Source organism: Chiloscyllium plagiosum, unplaced genomic scaffold (genome assembly GCF_037043375.1).
Source record: "Chiloscyllium plagiosum isolate Xiang-an unplaced genomic scaffold, Cpla_swu_hap1 HiC_scaffold_6, whole genome shotgun sequence".
NCBI lineage: Eukaryota > Metazoa > Chordata > Chondrichthyes > Orectolobiformes > Hemiscylliidae > Chiloscyllium > Chiloscyllium plagiosum.
This window is the reverse complement of record NW_028270144.1, coordinates 107,030,270-107,046,720: the sequence shown is the minus strand read 5'-3', so window position 1 is coordinate 107,046,720 and position 16,451 is coordinate 107,030,270. Positions and strand designations below refer to the sequence as shown.

At 41.4% G+C, this 16,451-nt stretch overlaps 1 protein-coding gene across 1 annotated transcript in view; it reads right to left on the bottom strand.

The window, feature by feature from the left end:
* The window catches only part of plekhb1 (pleckstrin homology domain containing B1), a 105,396-nt gene that overhangs the window by 52,080 nt on the left and 36,865 nt on the right, over positions 1-16,451 (bottom strand). The gene's annotated exons all lie outside the window — the stretch shown is intronic.

Below are 16,451 nucleotides of genomic sequence, written 5' to 3'. Positions count from 1 at the left end.
CCTTCCAAATCCACAATCATTTCCATCTAGAGGGACATGGGCAGCAGATACAGAGGAACCTCAATTATCCAAACAACACGGGCAGAGAGTATTTTGTTTGGATAATTGAATGTTCAGATAATTGAATTCTGGATAATATAGTTTAGCCAAGCATCGGGACCTTGCGATCTTGTCCGGATAATCTGAAATTCAGATCATCGAATGCCGGATAATTGAGGTTACTCTGTATGTGGGATCACCACTACTTGCAAGTTCCTCTCAAAGCCACTCACCATCCTGATTTGAAAATATATTGTCGTTCTTTCACAGTTGCTGGGTCAAAATCCTGGAATTCCTTCCAAAACGGCATAGTGAGTCAACCTACATCGCATGGAGTGCAGCGGTTCAAGAAGGTAGCACGCTACCATATTCTCAAGGACAACTAAGGCAGGGTGATAAATGACCGCCAGCAGGGACAGGCGATAAATGCTGGGCAGCCAGTGATACCTACGTCACAGGAATAAATAAAAAGAAACATACCTAAGATTGAATCCTCTCCTCTCAAACTCTAAGACGTGAAAATCTTAAAGGAAAAAATTAGGACTACAGATACTGGAGATCAGAGTCGAGAAGTGTGGTGCTGGAAAAGCACAGCAGGTCATTGCATTTGTCTGACCAGATTTGCTGCAGATCAAGCCATGGTTACTGTGCCCAATGAGGCGTGTGGGCACATAGTCTGATTATAAGATTAAAGTTGCTAACTTGCATCCAACAAGCATATTGATTGCCCAACCATTCTCAACATCAGCCCCCAAAATCAAAACAGTTCATCAATCAATGTGCAAAGATGAAGTTCCCTTGGATCTGAACCAGTTTGCCCACAGCACTGGTCTCAAAACATTAACTTTGTTTTCTCCCCACAGATGCTGCCAGACCTGCTATGTTTCTCCAGCATTTTCAGTTTTTGTTTGTTTCAGATCTTCAGCATCCACAGTTCTTTGTTTTCTTTTTTCTTTAAGTTACTGCCTCATCTCGCAGCCTGCAACACATTATCGATAAGGATGAGCACCTCACCAGGATCTTCCCTACACCTCCACTTCTCGCCTTTAAACAACTGCCAAACCTTAGACAGATCATTGTTTGCAGCAAACTGCCCAGCCTTCAGGACAACATGGACCACAACACTCTACAACCCTGTCATGGAAACTACTCCAGGACATGTCAGTGTGGACATGGATACTACCATTACACATGGGGACACCACCCACCATGTGTGTGGCAAGTACTCATGTGGCTCGGCTAACGTTGTCTATCTCATACACTGCAAGCAAGGATGGCCCAATGCATGGTACATTGGCAAGACCAAGCAGACGGTATGACAATGGATGAATGGACACCATGCAACAATCGCCAAATAGGGAATTTCCTTCCCAGTTGGAGAACGCTTCAGTGGTCAAGGACATTCAGCCATGGATCTTTGGGTGACTGTCCTCCAAGGCGGACTTCAGGATACGCAACAAAGCAGTGTCGCTGAGCAGAGGCTGATAGTTAAGTTTGGTACCCATGAGGATGGCCTCAACCGGGATCTTGGGTTCATGTCACACTACAGGTGACCCCATTTTACTGTACATTCTCTCTCACAAAAACACACACTCACACACACAGGTACACATATATACACACACATACAGTTATGCATGATCACACTCACACCGTCTCTCTCAGACACACACCCATACACACTCACACTCTCACTGCCTCTCACTCTCTCTTCCTTGCGTGCATATGCACACACACATATAAGTCTATGGGGTGAATTTGCATTTGCAAATACATTCTATTTTGTTTAAAAAACACACAATCTGTAGGCAGTCAGTCCATGTGACATTTTATAAATTCCCACTTTGGAAACAGAACCAGTCTAACTCAAGCTTGGAATACAGACAGACTCTAACCTCACACCTTTAACGCATTGTTTGAACTGTGATGTCACCTTTTGTTTAATAAAACCTTAAGTTATCTTGGGAATGTGACTTGAAAGAAGTTCTGGGATTTAATGGATCAAAGCCTGCAACCCATTGCAAGTGATTAAAGACTAAACAGCAATCTAGGTTTGTTCAAAATATCCCATCTGTTGTATGACACTTTGATCTTTTACTATAAATTCTGTGTCCTATGATCCTGCTCCACTAACTACCTGACAAAGAAGCAGCGATCCAAAGCCAGTGCTTCCAAATAAACCTGTTTGACTATAACCTGGTGTCATGTGATTTTTAATTCTTTCACATTGAAGAAGTTTTGCTCCTTTCTCCAACTGGATTCTGTTTAAAACTTTCTTCTTGTTCTCCTCCATGACTTTTGTTTTCCTTCCAACTGTTCGACAAAATATTTGCTGAACAGATATTGTCCTCTCTTGGCAGACTTCTGTAGGGACTGTTTCCTCTGGAACACCATGTTCCACTCCTCCTTCACTCCCAAAACCTCCTCACACCCTCATGGTACCTTCCCATAATCACAGAAGGTACAACACTTGCCCATTTATCTCCCCACTCCTCACAATACAGATACACTTTCCGTGAAGCATTCCTGCTCTTCATTCAACCCAGTCTTTTGCATTTACTACTCACAATATGGTCTGCGCTCCACTGGTGGGACAAAATACAGACCAGGTTACCACTCTGTTGAGCAACTCTGCTCTACCCATAAAATGGCCCTAATCCATTGCCTGCCATTTCAACACGCCACCCTGTTGCAGTGTTAACATTTCTGTCTCAGTCCTGCTGCAGTGCTCCAGCGCTCCAGCAAGGTTCAATGCAAGACCAACTACAGATAGATTTGTATTGATTCAGTTCACTGTTCATTATTTTCCGATTACAAATATTTTGTTTTGTTTCATAACTTAACCAGCATATATTTGCTTGCAGTTGGTTCCAATTAATCCAAATTAAAGAAATAATACTTAATAATGTCAAATAATCTGATTTATCATATTTTCATTCAGCAACTGCAGTGTGTTGCAAATAATATATATTATACAGTCATTTACTTGCAGCAAAATATCTAATACAAAAACTGGCCTAATTAAACAAATCTACAGAACCATTTAAAAGTCATTATGAATGTAGGAACAATTTAAAACACAAAAGGGAACAGCAGAATGATGGAATTCTTTATAAGGAAGACTCACAGTTATATAAGCCCTTTTATAACCTCAGGTCATCCAAAAGCAGTTTAAAATCAATGAAGTAATTCCAATTATAGCCCTCACATACAGTCAAAGAGTCATAGAGATATACAGCTTGGGAACAGACCCTTCGGGCCAACCCGTCCATGCTGACCAGATATCCCAACCCAATCTAGTCCCACCTGTCAGCACCCGGCCCATATCCCTCCAAACCCTTCCTATTCATTTACCCATCCAAATGCCTTTAAATGTTGCAATTGTACCAGCCTCCACCACTTTCTCTGACAGCTCATTCCATACCCGTACCACCTTCTGTGTGAAAACGTTGCCCCTTAGGTCTCTTTTATATCTTTCCCCTCGCACCCTAAACCTATGCCCTCTAGTTCTGGACTCTCTGACCCCAGGGAAAAGACTTTGCCTATTTACCCTATCCATGCCCCTCATAATTTTGTAAACCTCTATAAGGTCATCCCTCAGCTTCTGACGCTCCAGGGAAAACAGCCCCAGCCTGTTCAGCCTCTCCCTATAGCTCAAATCTTTCAACCCTGGCAACATCCTTGTAAATCTTTTCTGAACCCTTTCATGTTTCACAACATCTTTCCAAGAGGAAGGAGACCACAATGGCACGCAATATTCCAATAGTGGCCTAACCAATGTCCTGTACAGCCGCAACATGACCCCCCAACTCCTGTACTCAATACTCTCAATAAAAGAAAGCATACCAAACGCCTTCTTCACTATCCTATCTACCTGCGACTCCACTTTCAAGGAGCTATGAACCTGCACTCCAAGGTCTCTTTGTTCAGCAACACTCCCTCGGACCTTACCATTAAGTGTATAAGTCCTGCTAAGATTTGCTTTCCCAAAATGCAGCACCTTGCATTTATCTGAATTAAACTCCATCTGCCACTTCTCAGCCCATTGGCCCATCTGGCCAAGATCCTGTTGTAATCTGAGGTAACCCTCTTCGCTGTCCACTACACCTCCGATTTTGGTGTCATCTGCAAACTTACTAACTGTACCTCTTATGCTCGCATCCAAATCATTTATTTAAATGACAAAAGGTAGAAGACCCAGCATCGATCCTTGTGGCACTCCACTGGTCACAGACCTCCAGTCTGAAAAACAACCCTCCACCACCACCCTCTGTCTTCTACCTTTGAGCCAGTTCTGTATCCAAATGGCTAGTTCTCCCTTTATTCCATGAGGTCTAACCTTGCTAATCAGTCTCCCATGGGGAGCCTTGTCGATTGCCTTACTGAAGTCACATCTACCACTGTCCTCATCAATCCTCTTTGTTACTTTTTCAAAAAACTCAATCAAGTTTGTGAGACTTGATATCCCACGCACAAAGCCATGTTAACTATCCCTAGTCAGTCCTTGCCTTTCCAAATACATGTACATGCTGTCCCTCAGGATTCCCTCCAACAACTTGCCCACCACTGAGGTCAGGCTCACTGGTCTATAGTTCTCTGGCTTGTCCTTACTACTCTTCTTAAATAGTGGCACCACGTTAGCCAACCTCCAGTCTTCCGGCACCTCACCTGTGACTATCGATGATACAAATATCTAAGCAAGAGGCCCAGCAAACACTTCTCTTGCTTCCCACAGAGTTCTCGGGTACACCTGATCAGGTCCTGGGGATTTATCCACCTTTACCCATTTCAAGACATCCAGCACTTCCTCCTCTGTAATCTGGACATTTTGCAAGATGTCACCATCTATTTCCCTACAGTCTATATCTTCCATATCCTTTTAGTATAGGAAACACGGCAGACAATTTGAAAACTTCAATATCACAAATTTCACATATGACAATGAAATCATTTTTGGAATCTTGGGTGCGTTATAAATATCAGTCAGATCATGTAAAGAACTTCCCAGCTCTTCTTCAAATAGTGAAACCAAATCTTTTCAGTCCACTTGAGGCATCTCATTGAAAAGTTGGAATCTCTGACTGGGCTCTATACTCTCAATATCACACTGGAGTGTGAGCCAGGATTATTGCTCAGGTTTCTGGATGAAGGTATAATGTAAAACATAGAACATAGAACATAGAACATTACAGCGCAGTACAGGCTCTTCGGTCCTCTGTTGCACCAACCTGTAAAGCAATCTGAAGCCCATCTAACCTACAGTATTCCATTCTCATCCACTTGCCTATCCAATGACCATTTAAATGCCGTTAGAGTTGGCGGGTCTACTACTGTTGCAGGCAGTGCATTCCATGCCCCTACTACTCTCTGAATAAAAAACTACCTCTGATATCTGTCCTCAGTTTAAAGCTATGTCCCCTCATGCTAACCGTCGCCATCCTAGTAAAAAGGCTCTCATTGTCCAACCTATCTAACCCACTGATTATCTTATATATCTCAATTAAGTCACTCTCAACCTTCTTCTCTCTCAGGAAAACAGCCTCAGGTCCCTCAGCTTTCCCTTGTAAGACCTTCCTTCCATACTAGGCAAAATCCTAGTAAATCTCCTCTGAACCCTTTCCAAAGCTTCCACATCCTTCCTATAATGTGGTGACCAGAACAATATGCAAAATTCCAGAGTTTTGTACAGCTACAGCATGATCTCGTGGTTCCGAAATTCAATCCCTCTACGAATAAAAGTTAACATACTATATACTTTCTTAACAACCCTATCAACCTGGGTGGCAACTTTCAAGGATCTATGTACCTGGACATCGAGATCTCTCTGTTCATCTACACTACCAAGAATCTTACCATTAGCCCACTACTCTTTATTCTTATTCTTCTTCCAAAGTGAATCACCTCACACTTTTCCACATTAAACTCCATTTGCCACCTCTCAGCCCAGCTCTGCAGCTTATCTATGTCCCTGTAACGTACAATATCCTTCAGCACTATCCACAACTGTACCAACCTTAGCGTCATCTGCAAAGTTACTAACTTATCCTTCTCTGACCTCATCCAGGTCATTTATAAAAATGACAAACAGTAATCAAGTCAAAACAGAACCATGCAGTACACCACTAGTAACTGAACTCCAGGATGAATATATCCCATCAACCACCACACTGTCTTCTTTCAGCTTGCCAATTTCTGATCCAAAATGCTAAATCTCCCTCAATCCCATGCCTCCGTATTTTGTGCAATTGTCTACTGTGGGGAATCTTATCAAACGCCATACTGAAATCCATATACACCACATCAAAAGCTTTAGCCTCATCCACCTGTTTGGTCACCTTCTCAATAAGGTTTGTGAGGCATGATCTACCCTTCACAAAACCGTGTTGACTACCACAATCAAACTATTCCTTTCTAGATGATTATAAATCCTATCTCTTATAACCCTTTCCAACATTTTACCCACAGATGAAGTAAGGCTCACTGGTCTATAATTACTAGGGTTATTTCTACTCCCCTTCTTGAACAAGGGGACAACATTTGCTATCCTCCAGTCTTCTGGCACTATTCCTGTAGACAATGATTACATGAAGATCAAAGCCAAAGGCTTGGCAATCTCCTCCCTGGCGTCCCAGAGAATCCTAGGATAAATCCCATCTGGGGTTGAAAAATGTGGTGCTGTAAAAACACAGCAGGCCAGGCAGCATCTGAAGAGCAGGAGAATCGACGTTTCTACCCCTCATTCCTGAAGAAGGGCTTATGCCCGAAACGTCGATTCTCCTGCTCCTCGGATGCTGCCTGGCCTGCTGTGTTTTTCCAGCACCACATTTTTCAACTCTAGTCTCCAGCATCTGCAGTCCTCACTTTCTCCTTGTAAATCCCATCTGGCCCAGGGGACTTATCTATTTTTACACTTTTCAGAATTGTTAACACCTCCTTCTTGTGAACCTCAATCCCATCTAGTCTAGTAGCCTGTATCTCAGTATTCTCCTCGACAATATTGTCTTTTTCTATTATGAATATTGACGAAAAGTATTCATTTAGCGCTTCCCCATCTCCTCTGATTCCATGCATAACTTCCCACTACTATCCTTGATTGGCCCGAATCTTATTCGTCATTCTTTTATTCCTGATATACCTATAGAAATCCTTAGGGTTTTCCATGATCCTATCCGCCAATAGCTTCTCATGTCCCAAACTTATCAAGGACCCACAGTAGCTGTTCCTTGAAGAAGGCAAAAGTGAGGACTGTAGATGCTGGAAATCAGAGTCTAGATTAGAGTAGTGCTGGAAAAGCAGAGCAGGTCAGGCAGCATCTGAGGAGCAAGAAAATTGACGTTTCAGGCAATAGCAATTGTACCCATCTCCTGCAGTTTCCTTCCCATCCTATGCATCCTAGATCTTGCCTATTTGCATTGTAATTGCCTTTCCCCCAGCTATAAGTTTTGCCCTGTGGTATATACCTATCGCTTTCCATCACTAACGTAAATATAACCGAATTGTGGTCACTATCACCAAAGTGCTCACCTACCTCCAAATTTAATACTTGACTTGGTTCATTACCCAGTATCAAATCTAATGTGGCCTCGCCCCTTGTTGGCCTGTCAGGAAACACTCCTGTACACATTGGACAAAAACTGACCCATCTAAAGTACTTGAACTACAGTATTCCCAGTCAATATTTGGAAAGCTAAATGCCCCGATAACAACTACCCTGTCACTCTCGCTCCTATCGAGGATCATCTTTGCTATCCTATCCTCTACATTTCTGGAAGTATTCAGGGGCCTATAGAAAACTCCCAACAGGGTGACCTCTCCTTTCTGATTCTAACCTTAGCCCATATTACCTCAGTAGACAAGTTCTCAAAAGTCCTTTCTGCAACCGTAATACTGTCCTTGACGAACAATGCCACACCACTCTCCTTTTACCATTTTCGCTGTTCTTACTGAAACATCTAAATCCCGGAAACTGCAATTACCATTACTCTAACTTGCTCTACTCATATCTCCGAAATGGCCACAACACCGAAGTCCCAAGTACCAACCCATGCTGCATGTTCACCCACATGTAGTTGCCACTGTTTCCAAAACCGCTGAGAAAATAAATCTCTGCTTAATACTGAGCAGTTATAACAATTTGGAACTATTGTTGGTAAAACTTTCAGAGAGATATTATATAATCAGTAATTTTATTAACCAATTACCACCACATGTGAGGGAATACTTGTATGATTTTAACCATAAAATTAGGTGAATGTTTAACACATCAGGAAATGATTAAAAGGAAATCGAAAGGCTAATTTACACATACACGCATATGAGGCCAACCAAATTCAATTAGTTTAAGTAATTCTTCAGATTCAGGTCTGTTAAAAGGTCTACTACAATAGCACTGAATTGTGATTGCTCTAGGTTTTAATAATTCTGGCAAAATAAATGTGGTGCTACACATTGCTGTAATGCCACTGAATTCTCAGCAGCTTTTCTGCTGTTTGAGGAATGGAATAAAACATCATATCGATACACAGAGGGAGACAGCAGCAAGGGGACAACCATATTTACTGGCCTAACCTACAGATATCAAATGAGCAGCCTAGTTTTGTCAGACTAGTGAATTTAGAGATTAATGGCCACCGGGGAGATAATTACTGAGATATGTGAAATTCTGGCTGCAGATCTGGGGATAGCTTCAGTGAGTTACTGCTCTGTCCGTGGCTCTATTATCATTTTGTTTTAGCTACTAGTTCTTGTCATGCACCAGCAGGAAATAGTAACACTGCTCAAGGCAACATATCCATCCACTCACTGATTCCTTGTTTCAGAAAGCTTGCAAATTTCATTCAGTTAGAAAGGAACAGACATCAAAGTTGTACCCCATTCCTAACTTTCCAGACTGAATCTTAAAGGGTGCCTGGCTGGTGTACCTGTTTGCCAGCATGTTCCTTGGATCCTTTTTGGAACTGCCAGTTTGTTAGTAGGTAGACACTTTGGCATCATTATGGGTCTGTTCAGGCCAACTGCCAATGCCAAATGGAATATTCCAGAGGTAACATGTGAGACCCCAGTGAGGCTGAAACACAGCTCAGATGTGCAGGCAGAGCTTCAGGTAAATTTGAGGGCAATATACCAACAACAATTTTTAAAACCCCTCCCCCACCACTAAAATCCGAAGCCATTATTGAAAGATGGACTTAGCAATAGCTATAGACTGCAATGTAAAGGGTCTTGCTTTACACAGCACTTCAGTGTTTTTTTAAAAATCCTCCTGGGGGCATCACAGTCTTGATTCAGCCTTTGCACCATGTAAATCAGCAGCTCCCACTCTGATGGCGGCACTATTCATTTCTCACAGCTGGAGAACCTCTTAGCCCTCCAGTCTCAGGAGGCCACCTGCAGTGCTGAATTGAACAGCAAATGAAATACCTCACTCATAAAAAGAAGATCTTCGTGGCTTTCCATAAATATGTCAAATATCAGACCTGAGCACTAAAACTCAGAGTACTTCCAGATATTAAGACCATAAGACCATAAGAAATAGGAGTGGAAGTAAGGCCCTTCGGCCCATCGAGTCCACTCCGCCATTCAATCATGGCTGATGGGCATTTCAACATCACTTACCTGCAATCTCCCTGCATACATTAATTCCTTGTGAGATTAAGAATTTATCAATCTCTGCCTTGAATACATTTAACGTTGAATGAGAAAAAGCTGCCCAATAACTCAACCATTTTCCAGTTATGGATTTAGGCCCATAGCACCTGAAATGCCTGAGTTGGTTGAATTGCTTAAATATACAATTCTGGGACTTTAAGTCAGTTGCTGTTTGATGGAGGGCAGAACTCCAGGCTGAGGTGGCAATCTATCTCAGAACCTTTATCTCTTTCTCCAAGTCACTGGTGGAAAGTAGCCTACAATTTGCCATCAAGAAGAAAAATTGTAACTCACAACTCAAAGAGGTAACTATTATTGAACATGTATCTCTGGGAAGCTGTAACTCATATGAACTTATTGTTTAATACTTCTGGATTTACCAAAACTGCAAATCTATCTCCTCTTCTTTCCTGTCTTACTTAATCTTCTGAGTATAAGCATGTGAATGGAAAAGTGAAGCAATTTCCCTGTATTTGAATATTTGTGAATAAACACTATTGATTTTGTCTTAAAATATTTTTGCTGTGGGTTTTTTTTCAGTAATTAGAATCCAAAAACCAGGACTTAGGGAATACCATCCTGTTGTGCAACTATATCTTCATTCCTTCACAGTCTTTGGTCAAACTCCTGGAATTCCCTATCCAGCACTAATATGAGTGTACCTGCAGCCTAGGCAACTGGAGCAGTTCAAGTAGGCAGCTGTCTCTGAAAAATAGGTAAGAAATGCTGACTTAGCCAACAACATCAAATCCCATTTATGATTAAAAGAAAACTTTTTGGGACTTTAACTCTTTATCAATACCTGAACCACTGCATCCTCTACTCCCAATATTGGCAGTTAAAATTCTGCTCATTGTGTCAGTAAACAAAGTTTGGTTTATATAAACCGTGATGATGGCTTCAAACATACCACACTATTACATCAAAACTCAACATTTCTACAATCAGAATTGGGATGATTTAACTTATGATTACTTTCATAGAATCTCTACGGTGTGGAAACAGGTCCAACACTGACTCACTGACTCACTGAAGAGTAACCCACCCAGACGTACCCCTCATTAAAGGACCTCACCTATGCATCTCTGAACACTATGGACAATTTAGCACAGCCAATTCACCTAACCTGCACATCTTTGGATTGTGGGAAGAAATTGGAGCACCTGGAGGAAACCCATGCAGACACAGGGAGGATGTGCAAACTCCACACAGACAGTCGCTTGGGCTGGAATTGAAGCCGGGTCCCTGGTGCTGTGAGGCAGCAGTGCTAACCACTGAGCCACCATGCTACCCCCACTGAGCCGCTGTGCCACCCTCTTAAGCTTCAGAAATCAAAGTTTTGTTTTATTTCTACGTTTCCCTTTTTTTGACTCCTTCCCTTACTGGTTCGACCAAATGATGTTCCCCAAACTCTGGTTTCTGGAATCTAATTTTTGTAGTAAAATACCACACTCAAGCCTTTCACAGTCAAGTTGATTTCAAATCAGCCAAAAACACCAGATTTCATGTGGAGAGGTCTGGGTAAGATGTGGGTTCAGGGACACAGTATATCATCTCTTCCATGTCCAATCTTTTCTTGTTTTATTGGTTAGAGATTCATGCCATTTCTGAATATTAAGAGCCTTGCATCAGTGACGTCCTTTATGTCTTGATCCATCTGTTGCCTTCTAAATCTGAGTTTTGGCCAGCTGCCTCATATCTGCCATCTCCATCACAACCCACTGTTATTCTGGTCACACTTGAAAGTGTCACATATGCAAACTATAAGTAACATTTGAACACGATTGGATTAGCTCTGGTGCTTATGAAGCAGCAATAAATTACAAATGAACAACCTTAAAATAAAGCGTTTCTTAAAAACTTTTTCCTGTATATTTCTACTAGCCTTGATAAAATGGGTTCTCTTTAAATGGAGGGGAAATGGTTATATGAACAGATACTAATCTAGAGTATCATTAGGCCAATGAACTAATACTTTTAAGTGACTTGACAAAGGGTTTTTAAGTTCCCTTAATCCTCAATTAACCTCAGAATAGATTTATTTAGCAGTTGAGCAGATAGAAGAGCTATTTAATGTTGCAAAGCATTTACATTTTTCTTAAATCTTAGATTGAGGCAAAAATATTTACCAGTTACAGCCAGGAATGTGTCATAAACAGCAATGACATAAATAACCAGATTATTATTATTGCTGTTGGTTGAGGATGAATGATGGCCAGGGTGCAAACCAACAGGATCATGGTTCAATTATAATCCATCTGAACAGGTTGAAGGGGTCCAACTTTAAGATCTCATTGATAAGCTAGGATTTGTCTGCAATGTATTGAATTGTGTGGACAAACCTTTGGGGAAATGGCAGCATAATGGCAATGCCACTGGGCTCATCATCCAGAGGTCCAGGCTAATGTTCTCAGTAGATGAGCTCAAAGCCCACTGCAGCTGGTGGAATTTAAATCTGAAAAGAAAACTAGAATTAACTGCTCCACTCAGTAAGGATGGCCAGGTCATTGATCGTCGTTAAAAGCCCTTTTTCTTAATAAATGTCCTTTCGGGAAGGAAATCTGCCATTTTTACCTGTTTGGCTTACATTTGATTCTAAATCCATAGTAATCCAACAAGTCATTCAGTCCAAAGGCAATTCGGGATGGGAAATAAATGCTAGCCTTACCAGTGACACCCACATCCCATCAAAGAATACATTCAAAGGAAAGATCTGGAGCAATGCTCACCTCTGACCCAGAGCTGTCAGTGTTAGTTACAAACCAGTTATATTTTCTGATCTTAGCACTTCAAGCCACATTAAACAGAACTTCATCTTAGTTTCAGTATTTCTTGAATGGTTTTGGTTATCCTTCTCCTAAAGTCCAATTAAGAAGTCAACAGTGCCCATATTATAAATATATCATGTACTACATGTCACAGAATTCTGACAGCTTTTTTAAAACTCATAGGATGTGGACATCACTGTCTAGGCCAGGAATTATTATCCAGACCGCAGTTAAGAGTCAATCACACTTTGCTGTGGACCTGCAGTCACATGTAGACTAGACTAGATAAGGATGACAGATTTCCTTTCCTAAAGGAAATTAGTGAACCAGTTGTGTTTTCATGACAAACAACATGGTCACTTTTTAAAATTGAATTCAAAATTCACCATCTGCCATGGTTGGATATGAAACCATATCCCCAAGGTAGCCTGGGTTTCTGGTTTACTAGTCCAGTGACATACCGCTGTAATGCTCCTTGTAACTCACTGTAAACGATGCCCCTAAAAATCCATTAGATTTTTAAAAGTACAACATTCTAATGGGATTACTGACAATGTCAATGATTCTGTAATTTTAACCCACCGATACAACTACCAAATAAAGTTCACATGGTTCCTTACAAAAGCAAAACAAAACAAAAAAATTATAGCTTAATTCTGAGTGATTTGGAGGTGCCAGTGTTAGACTGGGGTGGATAACATTAAAAATCACGCAAGGCGGACTTCAGGACAGGCAACAATGCAAAGTTGATAGCCAAGCTTGGTACCCATGGGGATGGTCTCAACCAGGACCTTGGGTTTGTGTTACACTATAGGTGATCCCACTGCACTATACACACACACACACACACACACACACACACACACACACACACACACACACACACACTCTCTCTCTCACAGACTTATACCCCATTACACTCACACACATACACATGTATGTGCACACTCACTTGGTCTCCCCTGCATGCACACTCATAATATACGTTTGTGGGGTGAACTTGCACTTGCAGAATTACATTTTATTTTGCTCAAAGACTGCATAAATCCACGTAAGATTCTGTAATTCCCACGTTAGAAATAGAATCAGTCTGACCTAACATTGGGACACAGACAGACTTTAACCTCACACTTATTATGTAACTTTAAAAATGTTCTTGGATTTACATATGAAAGAACCAAAACTAACATGATCATTCTAAAAGCTGAAAGACTTAAGCTAAATTTGTTTAATAATACATTCCATGACGCTGCAATCCTGTTGTTATAAATTCTGTGTCTTGTGAATCTGCTCCACAACCACCTGATGAAGAAGCAGCGCTTCGAAAGATAGTGCCTCCAAATAAACCTGTTGGACTATAACCTGATGTGTGATTTTTAACTTAATTCTGAGTGGTCAAAAGGAAAACCAAAATAGACCTATGAATGTTTATTTCCCTAGAGCTAATGACAGAAAGTGGGACATACACTGATTTGCCTAATAGCAGCGATATCTTGCATCCTGAATTGCTTATGCTGTATTGCAGGACGTGAGGATTGCAGTCAGCAAGTTAAGAAAGGCTGAAAAGCTAACTGCTGCCATTCCAAACAGTTCTTTGTCTTTGAGAATAGCAGCTAGAAAGCTCCAAGACTTGTAGTCAGTCATATAGTTATATCTAATCTCTCAAGATCACAGTTAGGTTTCTGCTTTCACTATCATTTGGCACTGGATGATCTTACCAGGAATGAGCCAGGTTAGTGGCTTGATCCACCAAATGGAGACACACTGAGGCCTGGAAAGAGTTATCATAACTTAGCTATGCTTTGTCCAATGCTTGGCATAGGGTAAAGAGCTTGGAAATTCCAAACAATTCCAAAGAGGTGGGCACCCATAACATGGTGTTAATTTTCTCAACAATCAAAACTTCTTCTGCTACGTCCAGTCTTGTCAGTTAACACTGTTCATTAATTAATTTACTAGCAATATGTGGGGCAGCATGGTGGCTCAGTGGTTAGCACTACTGCCTCACAGTGCCAGGGACCTGGGTTCAGTTGCACTCTCAGATGATTGTCTGTGTGGAGTCTGCCCAATCTCCCTGTGTGCTTGGTACTGTCTTAGAGTCATCGAGTCATAGAGATGTACAGCATGGAAACATACCCTTTGGTCCAACTCATCTATGCCAATCAGATATCCTAAATTAATCTAGTCCCATTTGCCAGCACTTGGCCCGCATCCTTCTAAACCTTTCCTATTCCTATAACCATCCAGATGTCTTTTAAATGTTGCAATTGTACCAGTTGTCACCACTTTGCCTGGCAGCTCATTCTATACACGCACCACCTTCTGGCTGCTCTGGTTTCCTCACACGGTTCAATGATGTGCAGGTTAGGTGGATTGGCAATCTAAATTGCCCATGGTGTCCAGGGATGCACAGTCTAGGTGGATTAGCCATGGGATTTACAGGTATAGGGTAGGGGTTTGGGTCTGGATAGGATGATCTTTGGAGGATCAGTGCGGTCTTGATGGGCTGAATGGCCTGCATCCATGCTGTTATGATTCTATTGCACAATTAGGATTTTAAGATGTGCAAAGAAAATTGAGAAAGAAAGGTGACTTGACAGCATCTGAAATTAAAGGTAGTGGTGTCTGATAGCATTACAATGCAATTAACCAAACTATAAACACAATTTCTTTTCCTATAGCAAGTGTCCAAACAGGTTTGTATATCCTTGATACAGTCGAGTGGAAAGAATGCACTAGTGACATTTTATACTCTATAGTCAAGTCTTCACAATTCTAAAAATTTATGAATGAATCATGGCTTATCAAATTTCCCAGCTTGCAATCCTCTGAAGTAAAAGTCTTAAGCAGCTCAATTCTTCCTTTTGTTACTTGAATGAATAACATTTAAAAACAATTCTTTTGTGAACTGTGTGTCCCTGTCAAGTTGAGCATTTATTGCACGTCCCTAATTAGCCTTGAATTGAGAGGCTCATCAAGCCTTTTCAGACTGCAGACAGAGCCAGCGGACAGAGCTGTGAGTCTGAAGTCACATGTAGGCCACGCAGGTAAAAACAGCAGATTTATTTCCATAAATGGCAATAGTGACCCAAATGAAGTTTTACAACATTTGAGGATAATTTCATGGCCACAATCACTGCGACAGGCTTTCAATTCCAGATTTATTAATTGAAGTTACGTTTCATCAACTACTATGGTGATTTGAAACTCGCATTTGTCTGGTCTATGGATTATTAGTCTAGAGACATTACCACACCATCACAATCTCCTTTGAATTTATTTTGAATTAAACAGGAGCTTCAGACAGCAGCCTTTAGTGTTTGGAGCATAATGGCGCAACACACCTCATTCCCAGGTGGAAAATGATGGTGATGATTTTCCAATACCCAGACAGTCATTATTTCAATGTAGATGGGAACTGAGCATAATGCCCTGTAGATTACCCAGGGGAAGGCATTACTCTGGAAATCCACTGGGGAGTTCCTTATGCTTGGTACCATCTTAGAGTCATCAAGACATAGAGATGTACAGCACGGAAACAGACCCTTTGGTCTAACTCATCCATGCCAATCAGATATCCTAAATTAATCTAGTCCCATTTGCCAGCACTTGGCCCATATCCCTCTAAATGCTTCCTATTCATATACCCACCCAATGCCTTATAAATGTTGTAATTGTATCTGCCTCCACCACTTCCCGTGGCAGCTAATTCCATACACGCACCACATTCTGCATCAAAAAGTTTCCCCTTAGGTCCCTTTTAAATCTTTCTCCTCTCACCTTAAACCTATGCCCTCTAGTTCTGGATTTCCTCACCCCAGGGAAAAGACCTTATTTATTTACCCTTTCCATGCCCCTCATGATTTCATAAACCTCTATAAGGTCACCACTCAGCCTCTGACACTCCAGGGAAAACAGCCCAGCCTATTCAGCCTCTCCTTAAAAGCTCAAACCCTCCAACCCTGGCAACATCTTTGTAAATTTTTTCTGAACCCT